An 11692-nucleotide genomic window follows, 5' to 3' on the forward strand; every position below is an offset into this window, starting at 1 on the left:
GCAGGGTAAATTTTTCCTTTTCCATTTTCCCCTTTTGGTATCACCAAGTATAGTGGATTGTACAGTAGGTGGTGGCGTGCACCTCTAACGTTTGTTTGCAGACCACCATAATACCACAATACCATAGAAGAAGAAGAAGAAGAAATCATCATACTGAGTGCAGGTTGTGGATATCCTCCCTCTGGCTGGATTTCGGTAGGAATTACTAATCACTTCACAAATCAATTTATTGTGACTTGCCGGTCTGCTGTGGCCTACGAGCAAGGTCTTTCAGACCACAATTATTATTATTTTTAGCTTTATTTAACTAGGCAAGTTAGTTAAGAAAAAAATCTTATTTTAAGTGACGGCCTAGGAACAGTGGGTTAACTACCTTGTTTAGAATGACAGATTTGACCTTGTCAGTTTAGGGAGCTCGAAGCACTAGGCTACCTGCCGCCAACCATGTCAAGGATAACTAGGCCATAACTGAAGGCATTATGAAATCTACAGTATGTGGTCATAAAATGTTTACTTCTAAATGATATACATTTCCCAAGGCCGTTACTTGGTGAGTGCTTCAGGACTAGAAATGATTGAATGCAACAATCATGTCTCTGTCACTAACAAACACATACATGGGTGGGTATCTCACATTAACTCAAAAGGCATGCTGGCTAATATGCAAATAAGGCTTTACACCCTACAGTGTTATAACAACAACCCCAGTGTTTAGTGTTTAAAACCTAAACGCCTTGTGTTGACTAAACCTTTTCATGTGTTTAAAAAGTGTAACAGCAAATAAACATGTCCTGGTGTTAATAATCTAAACACTGTGACGTGTTTTCATTGAAATGTTCAATACCTTAACACGTTTGACAAGTGTTACAGAAAAGTGTTAAGTTATGTGTTCAGATCCTAAACACTTGGTTTTACAGTGTAAGTGCTCAGAGACATATCGGAACTTTCCTACTCCTCCATGTGGTTCTTATCCTCCACAAATGTCAAAAACCTGAGTGTCTGTGGTAGTAGGAGCCAGTCAGAGTCTTCTCTGGACTGTTCTCTGCAGCAGGTTGTGTGTGTGCAAATATTTGAGTATAGGAGCTGTTCTCTTTGAAGCTTTGCCCGTGTTTGCAAGTATCAGGGAAAAATAGCGATTTAAAAAAAAAAAAATAATGTATAATTTTTTTGTTTTTGCTCAATCTGATTGGGTGGGCCTTGCAGGGCCTTGTTCCCCTAAGAAGGCTGAGGCTGAAAGAGCTGTTCCTGAAAGAGTTGTTCCTTTCCCCTCCGTTCCTTTTGTCTTTGAGTCTTATCAGTGATGCTGTTCTTCAACACTTTAAGTGCGTATAGATCTGCCTCTGATGGTTTGGTCTATGAGGGTAGAGGGGAGTCACATGACGACACACATAGAAAAAAAGGTTTACATCACCATGGATGTGGACAGATACAGGGGATTCTTTTTTCAACATCTAATACATTGATAACTGGTAAGAGCTACAGTACATACAGTGTACATTGCTGTGTAGTTAAGCACTTCTATTCCTCCATCGTTTCCAAGTTTATGACAACAAGCAATCCACCATTACTGCTCTGCAATCACAGACTTGTGTTGGCACTCTCAATCACAGAAATGTTTGTGAGTCATACAACTATTTTCATATAACTCTTTTCACATCTGTCTGGGGAACACTAGCTTGGTAGGTTTTGTGTCTCTCCCCTCCTGTCCAGTCTGTCAGGGGATTTGGTTAAATCTGTCACTATGATCTCCCCTCTGACTAGATGCAATGCTGTTAATAACATCCTTTCAGAAAGTAGAGCAGAGGAACATTCGCTGCCACCACTGTCTCTTCTCTCCCCTCCCTCTCTCCTGTCTCCCTCTCCTCTCTTCTCCTTGTTCTATTCTCTTCTCTATTCTTCTACTCTTCTTGTCTCTTCTCCTTCCAATTAAAGGTGTACTGTCAAGTTGTTGTGCCTTTCCCACCATTCACTAACAGTTAGAAGCTGGTAAAGTTCCCTTTTACATTACTTTGATTTTCATGTAGTATATTCACTCTGGGGTGGAATGTGAAGCGTTCCCACTGCCAATGTGATAGTTAAGAATAAAACATTTCCACTTTTTGAAAGTGTTTTTTTTATCACCGAATGGAATAGCCAAATAGTATCCAAACTACCGTATGACAAACACTAAGAAATATTTGGAGAAAATAGAAAATGAATAGTTTACAGAACACTGCACAGTGGAGAATGTACAGTAGCTGACAATACTTTACATAATTATATCTAAGGACAATAAAAACTATGAAAGGTTCATTTTGTTTCAGTTCCGTATTGTTTGTGTTGATGGTGGTTGAGATTCCAAGGAAAACATGAGAGGAGAAATGTATTCCTTTGAATACATGAAATAAGAAGAGTATGTCGAAACATTGATGTGTTTCTCTCTCTGTGGTCTAGGAGAATAGATCAAATGGTTTGTCCTTTGAGAAAAGATGGTTGGACTCTGTAAAAGATAAGAAACAAATGTCAAATCAACCTTCTGAAAAGTAAGAGAATGAATCCACATTCTTATAGCTGCTACTAGTGGCGTAATGGACATTAAGTGGTGTGAGTTGAGTGAAAAGTAGACAGCTTGCCTTTACATTGGATGGGAATGACATTGTAGTCTGTCTTTAGTTCAGATGGAATAAATAATAGCATGTGGGTGGACTTTCATCTCAGAGAAAGAACACAATTTAAAACACATTTTCACTTTTGTCTGTCAAGGTCTGTCAAGCTTTTTTCAGATATAAATCACAGCATGTACCCAATAAATGGTTTCTTTCTTCGTTTCAAGGTGGGAAACATACCATGGATAGAAGGGGCAATAGATGGACAGTTCTACACATTATACATTTACAATTGTTACTGAGTTGACTATCCTGATAAAATAAAGACGAACCTAATTTTATTAAACTTCTTGATATTTTTCTTAGGTTCCCCATTAGCTGTTGAAAAAGCAGCACCTATTCTTCCTGGGGTTCACACAAAACATAGATCATAAGAAAATACAGAACACTAATGGACAAGAACTTACATGTCCACATGCCAATGCACATGCCACACATTGCGATGACCTGGGAGATGTGTAGTGCACGGCCACACTCAGGACTCATGACACAGTTCCTGGTCCTGATGCAGCACTTCTTACAGCCGTTCTCTCCTGAGTCAGAGCCTGAGCGGTGTTTGTCTGAGTCTGTGTTGGGTTGTCTCTTCTCTGGTTGGGACTGTGTGGTGTCTGGGTGCTTCTCTTGCCAATCAAAGTCACTGACTCCTTTTCCCATGATGAACAGAATGCAGAGGCTCACTGAAGGATGAGGAAAAAGAAAGCTGGTTGAACAAAATGGAAGAGGTAGATTTTCTTCTGGTGTCTGGAGAAAGAGCAAGGGTAGAGAGGTGATATGTGAGTTTTATAATTTCACTGATTCAATGTAAGAAAGAGGGAATAAGACAGCTTTCAAGTTTAGTGATTCGCTATAGTTAATTAACTAACTCTTGTCAAATATTAACGTTGAAAGAAATCTCACAGAATATCAAGGAGGAGTATAAAATGGAGAATGTGAGCTACCCGTACTCTCTGAAAAGAGACAGACTTCCAAGCGTTACTGGGTATGACGTTGTGTTAAATACAATAGGTGACTTAAATTATCATTGTCACACTGGTGATCAAATGAGAGCCTTGTCCAGAAAGACCACAGGAGCCACGTCATAACACTGCCATTTGTGTTTTTATGAGTTTACAATGAGCAGCTAATACTGTTTTATACAGTGTGACTCAACTTCTGGTCGTTGCATCCAGTTGACTGTTTTGCAACCATTTTCCCTCTCACCGCTGATTTTCATACTTAATACACCAGTGACATTCCTGACCAAGTCACTAAACCACATGTGCAACTATTATGTCACTGGAAGGAATTCCTGTGAGTGGTGGCATTTCTTTGTCTCAGGGTATGAGACAGGAGGAGCAGGTTGTGGAGGTGACGACAACAGAACACGCTGAAGAACAACAACAACACCTTTTAACAGACATTACAGCTTTTTTCAATTGCTAACATATATCGGTCAAAACTGAAGTCACATTGTCAAAACTCTTCACACAGTCAGCGAAACAGAAGTGTATGTGGACCAAACTGTGAAAATGTTTTCATTGCTTTCACACAAAATGCATTCAATGACTAGGTTCTCCGAACTCTTTTCTCATTCATAGTCCACCACCTGAAAAATTATATATTTGCAGCACGTTTTCAAATGCTTCCAAAATGGTTAAAAACACATTCAATACAGAATGTTAGAAAATGTCGTGCATTTCTGCAGTAATCAGATTGAAACATCTAGAAAACCCACCAGAATATTGAATCATTCATAATACAGCTGATTGCAATTTAAGCTGAAAGCCTATCCAAGTGTCCTGTTTTTAGTCTCGTTACCAAACAGACAAAAGAGGACGGCTTCAGAATGATTTAGTTTGGGAACATGGATCAAGGAAGACAGGTTGGTGGGGAAAGAAGAGTGTCAGGGAGAGGGAGAATGCGTGGAGGACAAAGGAGAGGAAGACCAAGAGCGGTGGTCTCTGATGAGACAAGGGCCACAATTATTGACCATGTTGTAAACCATGGTCTCTTTTTGAGAGAGGTCGGTTTAAGGGTGCAACCAAATCTGCAGGGTTCAACAGTTGCATCAATAGTACACATTTTCCGGCAAACCAAGTGATTACAAGGTGAGATGTGCATCGTTCAATGATAATTGAACTACATATTACAGTAAAATACAGCATGTTCACATTTTTACATGTACTGACATTTTGAATTATATTGATTCTTTTGTGTTTTTCAGTGGGATCCAAAGGTTGCCTCCCACAGGAGGGAGAGACACAATATTATCAGATGTGCAGGAAATTGCCATTGTTGACATGGTAATTGGCAATAATCCAATAAAACTGCAGGAAATATGGGACAGAATGCTGACAGATAGCACTTCTGGGAATGTGAATATGGTGAGCACAACAACAATTGCCAGAGTCCTAGAGAAACATAAAATAAGGATGATGCAGTTGTACAGTGTACTCTTTGAGAGAAACGGTGAACGTGTGAAAGAACTCTAGTATCAATATGTCCAGGTAAGATATCTGTTCAATAACCAAACCAGGGATTGTGACCAAATAACCCCTATTACTAGCCTGTTCAACCTCTCTTTCATATCGTCTGAGATTCCCAAAGATTGGAAAGCAGCCACGGTCATCCCCCTCTTCAAAGGGGGAGACACTCTAGACCCAAACACTTATAGACCTATATCCATCCTGCCCTACTGTTCTAAAATCTTCGAAAGCCAAGTTAACAAACAGATCACTGACCATTTTGAATCCAACTGTACCTTCTCCACTATGCAATCTGGTTTCCGAGCTGGTCACAGGTATACCTCAGCCACGCTCAAGGTCCTAAATGGTAACATAATTGCCATCGATAAAAGACAGTACTGTGCAGCCGTCTTCATCGACCTGGCCAAGGCTTTTGACTCTGTCAATCACTGCATTCTTATCGGCAGACTCAACAGCCTTGGTTTCTTAAATGACTGCCTCGCCTGGTTCACCAACTACTTCTCAGATAGAGTTCAGTGTGTCAAATCGGAGGGCCGGTTTTCCAGACCTCTGGCAGTCTCTTTTGGCGGGCCACAGGGTTCAATTCTCGGGCCGACTCTCTTCTCTTTATACATCAATGATGTCACTCTTGCTGCTGGTGATTCTCTGATCCACCTCTATGCAGACAATACCATTCTGTATACATCTGGCCCTTCTTTTGACACGGTGTTAACTAACCTCCAAATGAGCTCCAATGCCATAAAACACTCCTTCCGTGGCCTCCAACTGCTTTTAAATGCTAGTAAAACTAAATGCATGTTCTTCAACCGATTGCTGCCCGACCGACAAGCATCACTACTCTGGACGGTTCTGACTTAGAATATGTGGACAACTACAAATACCTAGGTGTCTGGTTAGACTGTAAACTCTCCTTCCAGACTCATATTAAGCATCTCCAATCCAAAATTAAATCTAGAATCGGTTTCCTATTTCTCAACAAAGCGTCCTTCACTCATGCTGCCAAACATACCCTCGTAAAACTGACTATCCCTTGACTTCGGGGATGTAATTTACAAAATTGCCTCCAACACTCTACTCAGCAAACTGGATGCAGTCTATCACAGTGCCATCCGTTTTGTCACCAAAGCCCCTTACACCACCCACCGCTGCAACCTGCATGCTCTCATTGGCTGGCCCTCGCTACATATTCGTTGCCAAACCCACTGGCTCAAGGTTATCTAAGTATTTGCTAGGTAAAGCCCCGCCTTATCTTAGCTCACTGGTCATCATAGCAACACCCACCCATTAGCACGAGCTCCAGCATGTATATTTCAATCATCATCCCCAAAGCCAATACCTCCCTTGGCCGCCTTTCCTTCCAGTTCTCTGCTGCCAATGACTGGAACTAATTGCAAAAATCACTGAAGCTGGATACTTATATCTCCCTCTCTTGCTTTAAGCATCAGCTGTCAGAGCAGCTTACCGATTGCTGCAACTGTACACAGCCCATCTGTAAATAGCACACCCAACTACCTCATCCTCATATTGTAATATATATATATATATTTTTTGCTCTTTTGCACCCCAGTATCTCTACTTGCACATCATCATCTGCACATCTATCACTCCAGTGTTAATGCTAAATTGTATTGATTTCGCCTCTATTGCCTTTACCTCCCTAATCTTACCTCATTTGCACACACTGTATATAGATTTTTCTATTGTGTTATTGACTGTACGTTTGTTTATCCCATGTGTAACTCTGTTGTTTTTGTTGCACTGCTTTGCTTTATCTTGGAGAGGGGCAATAAACTCCCCTGCCTTCGTTGTTGTGTGGGATAATGTGTCATCCCACCACTCTGTTGCAGTCGCAGACTGGTTTGCTGCACATCCCAGGATGTCAGTACTATTCCTGCCTCCATACTCCCCCTTCCTAAACCCCTTCGAAGAGTTTTCCCTCTGCTTGGAGGTGGAAGGTTTATGACCACCATCCACATGACCAGATGTCTTTACTGGACACCATGAATGTAGGGTGTGGAGACACTTCTCCTGAAGACTGCCAGGGTTGGATTAGACATTCCAGAAGACACTTTCCAAGATGCATTGCCAGAGAAGAAATAAGATGTGATGTTGATGAGAACTTGTGGCCAAATGCAAGAGAAATGGAGAACTAGAACCCTCACAGTACTGTACAGTATTAGTGATTATACAATATAGTTGTTTTTATTATTATTATTATTGTAGCCCTGGAATTTCAGGAATTTGTTTTTGTGTAACTTTTTATTTTAAATATATATAGTAAATTACTATATGCAAAGATATAGAAATAATAATGGCGTTTGAAGCAAATTGCTGCATTTCTGGTTCATTCTTATTACATATACTTTAGTACTGTCAAGAAAGTGAAAAGGTGTTATTCTTATTCCATAATGAAATACTGATTTTATGTGAAAAATCATTCAAACTTTAAAGAGAAAAGTTCATATTTTATGTAATGCTCCCTGTTGGTGTTTTTTTAGGTCAGTGTGTTATGAGTGACAATGTATGCTTTCTGAGTGAGAATTGTTGCCAGTGTTCTGGTCAAACGAGATTATTTTGAGACATGTATGAAGTGTTTTGGTGGTTTGAATAAGTTTTGGAGGTGAGATTTGGCCAAGATGCATGTTGGTAATGCAGAGTGTGAAGATTTTTGAAAAGTGGTTTCAGTATTGACCCATGATTGTTACCAATTGAAAAAAAACTAAGTGACAACCTTGATGCCAGAGTAACATTGCATCACCATCGTTTAGAGCTCTGCAATTCTTATCAATTACAGCAAACACGATGGCTTGCATCTGGCGAGGGACACTGGCATTTGGAGTGTACCTCTCCGTCTCCTCCCTCCCTCTTTAAATCCCATTGGTTTTTCATCATAAACAAAGAAATTCCATTATAGTCCTCAATTACAGTAGTGTATGAGACATGGGAGAAAGAAAGAGAGAGAGAAGAGACAGAAGAGAGAAAAAGGTGTAATGTTCTTACCTTCTTGGTTTTGAAATCCTCTTCTCTCTTCAGTGTGTTCTATCCTTGTTGGAGCTTGGACAGTGTATAAGGAAACTGGAGAGTAACAGCAGTGTGTGTGTGTGTGTGTGTGTGTCTGACTCACATTCACAAGACAGTTGTGTGATCGGGTTTTACCTGTTTGACTAAATGTTACCGCCTGACACCATTTGCGTCAGAGAACTATCTTTATTATTTTGCTCCTGCATTGACTGAACACTATTGAACAGAAAATACTCCGTAGAACAATCCAGGGTGACAGCATGTTTTGGTGTTAAAGTGAGTCTTTGAGTTTGTCATCATGAATATTTTTTCTGGTTCTTTTTGACACAATGAAGAAGTCACTGAAATGAAAGTAGGCCTATTATCTTGCAAATGAATACATTTTACTGGAGCACAATTACATTAATGTCTGTTTATAAAATCACACGTTTTTCTCCTTCGTAACCATCTCGACCAAGCAGTTCCAGAAGGACATTTAATCAGAGCAGACTCCGCAAAAGATAATCAAATCCAATGAAACAATTACATCACGATCATTCAATTATACATCATATTCCATTACAAGACAAACAATGATTAATCAAAGAGAACACTTTATTGAAACAATTAAAACAAAACTATGAAACCCTATAATTTATTCGGACAAAGTTAGTAAATGCAATGCCAACATATCAGCTCTGTTATTCTTATTAAGAAGATGGTTACCAGGGAAGTCATAGAGATTGACATCCATTTTTCAAGTGAGCCCTGTTTTTCTATTGTTAGAAGAAAGCATACAGACAGAGGCGACCCGTCATTTAGGGCAGGTGAGGCAGTTTAGAGTTCATAGAAACATGTCAAACGATGTTTATATTCAATCCTCAGGTTGTTTTTAGCCTAAATAATCGATACAATTTCAAACGGACAATAAAGTCGTCAACATAAAAGGTAAACAAGAAAGGCACTCTCTCGGTCGCGCGCATGAAAAAGCTCTGTGACACTTTAGGGTCCATTCATTCAGACTGCTCTTATTCAGAATACAAGCCTGAAACAATTTCTAAAGACTGTTGACATCTAGTGGAAGGAATAGGAACTGCAATTTGAGTCCTAAGTCAATGGATACTCTAATGGCATTGAAAAGAAAACTACAAAACTTAAAAAAATCCTACATCCTAGATGGATTTTTCTCAGGTTTTCGCCTGCCAAATCAGTTCTGTTATCTTCTCATGACTCTCAAACTCGCATGTGGGAGCGTAACCATAGCCTCAAACTAATTAGCATAATGCAGCGGACATAAATCTTCCTAGAAAATCTTCCTATTCATGAAAATCACAAATTAAATATATTGAGACACAGCTTAGCCTTTTGTTAACAACACTGTCATCTCAGATTTTCAAAATATGCTTTACAGCCAACGCTAGACAAGCATTTGTGTAAGTTAATCATGGCATAATGCTATGCTAGCTCTGCTGGCAGCAGGCAACATTTTCACGAAAATAAGAAAAGCAATCAAATTAAATCATTTACCTTTGAAGAACTTCAGATGTTTTCACTCAGGAGACTCCCAGTTAGATAGCAAATGTTTCTTTTATCCAAAAAGATAATTTTTGTAGGCGAAATAGCTCCGTTTGTTCTTCACGTTTGGCTGAGAAATCGACCGGAAAATGCAGTCACTACAACACCAAACTTTTTTCCAAATTAGCTCCATAATATTGACAGAAACATGGCAAACGTTGTTTAGAATCAATCCTCAAGGTGTTTTTCACATGTCTATTCGATAATATATCCGTCGGGACAATTGGTTTCTCATAAGAAGCGATTGGAAAAATGGCTACTTGTGTACTTTACGCAAGATTTTCTGCGGGAGCCATCATGTGACCACTTGCTAAATGTGGTCCCTCCTGGCTATTCTTCAACATAAATGCGTAAAAATATGTCACAATGCTGTAGACACCTTGGGGAATACGTAGAAAACGTAAGCTCATTCGTAGCTCATTCACAGCCATATAAGGAGTCATTGGCATGAGGCGGTTTAAAAAATAAAAATAAATGTTTTTTTTATCTGGGTTTCGCCTGTAACATCAGTTCTGTTGCACTCACAGACAATATCTTTGCAGTTTTGGAAACGTCAGAGTGTTTTCTATCCAAAGCTGTCAATTATATGCATAGTCGAGCATCTTTTCGTGACAAAATATTTTGTTTCAAACGGGAACATTTTTTATCCAAAAATGAAAATACTGCCCCTAGAGTCTATACAGGTTATACCCACAGACATTTTTTTAACAGGTTTGGAAACTTTAGAGTGTTTTCTATCCAAATCTACCAATTATATGCACATCTTAGCTTCTGGGCCTGAGTAGCAGGCAGTTTCATTTGGGCTCGCTTTTCATCCAAAATTCCGAATGCTTCCCCCTACCCTAGTGAAGTTAAACTAAATTGGGCTATCTTCTATATACCACCCTACCTTGTAACAACACATCTGATTGGCTCAAATGCATTAAGAAGGAAAGAAATTCCACAAATTAACTTTTAACAAGGCAACCTGTTAATTGAAATGCATTCAAGGTGACTACCTCATGAAGCTGGTTGAGAGAATGCCAAGAGTGTGCAAAGCTGTCATCATGGCTACTTTGAAGAATCTCCAATATAAAATATATTTAGATTTTTTTTAACACTTTTTTTGGTTACTACGTAATTCCATATGTTTTCTTTCTTCATATTTTGTTGTTGCCTGTTTTGCATATTATTTTGGCATTAATACGTGTCACATATCAAATTTGCAAACAATGAAAAAAATGTTTTATTGAGTTAATGAAGCTGCATACAAACATGGTCTCTTTTTTGCTTTCTTGAGTAAGGAGGCTCTAAAATGCAGGTGTTTCAGCCTAGCTCAGAGCTTTCTGTGGTGGTGGGGCAGCCAGCAGAAAATACGGAGCGTAGGGGTTGGTAATGATGTGTTCTCTGTAATTGGCTCAGTGTACTGTCACTCATGGGGACACTACGTCACCACAAAATCTAATGGGAGAGCTCGAAAATTCAAGCCCCTTGGGTGCTCCCATTGAGTTAAATTGCAAGTGCCCATCCAAGAAAGCTCAAGGTCATTGGCCACAGATAAAATGACGTCAAATCACGTTATATCTACCATAGCTTTGATTGGACTGATAATGTCAACATCATACTTTCAAAATCTTAGCTAGAAATCTAGACAAGCAGTCATCATCACGAATCAAGTCGACAATCTACTGGCAAATCCTTTTGAATCCTTGTCATTTGAAGAGAAATGATAGATAAAACTTATCGTTGCTCATCGGCCATTGGACATGAACATTACACAACAAGTTGGAATTTGCTAATTCTACAATGAGTGGTTTGGAAGGAATCAATGGCTAACTACAAGTGTTGCAAAGTAATCACTAGCCTGCTATTCAGTGAAGTGGGTGTGTGGTCCAAGTCTGGGTTTAAGGGTCTCTTTTCTAATGGTAAATATTCAACACCATGGGCCAGAAAAGGTTGAATACATTGGGCATGCTGTTTATCCAGCATGATTTTTGCGGCGTTCAAAACAACGGGAAAATCTCAGAC

At 39.4% G+C, this 11692-nt stretch overlaps 1 long non-coding RNA gene across 2 annotated transcripts; it reads right to left on the reverse strand.

Moving 5' to 3' along the window:
- Window positions 1-1419: 1419 nt before the first annotated feature.
- On the reverse strand, window positions 1420-8228 carry LOC110499238. 2 transcript variants are annotated; one of them, XR_002469933.2, is made up of 3 exons: window positions 8111-8228; window positions 3053-3322; window positions 1420-2479 (listed from the first exon to the last, which is right to left on the reverse strand). It is a non-coding gene; the product is annotated as an uncharacterized LOC110499238 (long non-coding RNA). The 2 variants fall into 2 exon arrangements; XR_002469934.2 differs by having other exon boundaries at window positions 3053-3386.
- Between the last annotated feature and the right edge of the window lie 3464 nt (window positions 8229-11692).

The sequence above is a fragment of the Oncorhynchus mykiss genome, chromosome 20 (genome assembly GCF_013265735.2).
Source record: "Oncorhynchus mykiss isolate Arlee chromosome 20, USDA_OmykA_1.1, whole genome shotgun sequence".
Lineage (NCBI taxonomy): Eukaryota > Metazoa > Chordata > Actinopteri > Salmoniformes > Salmonidae > Oncorhynchus > Oncorhynchus mykiss.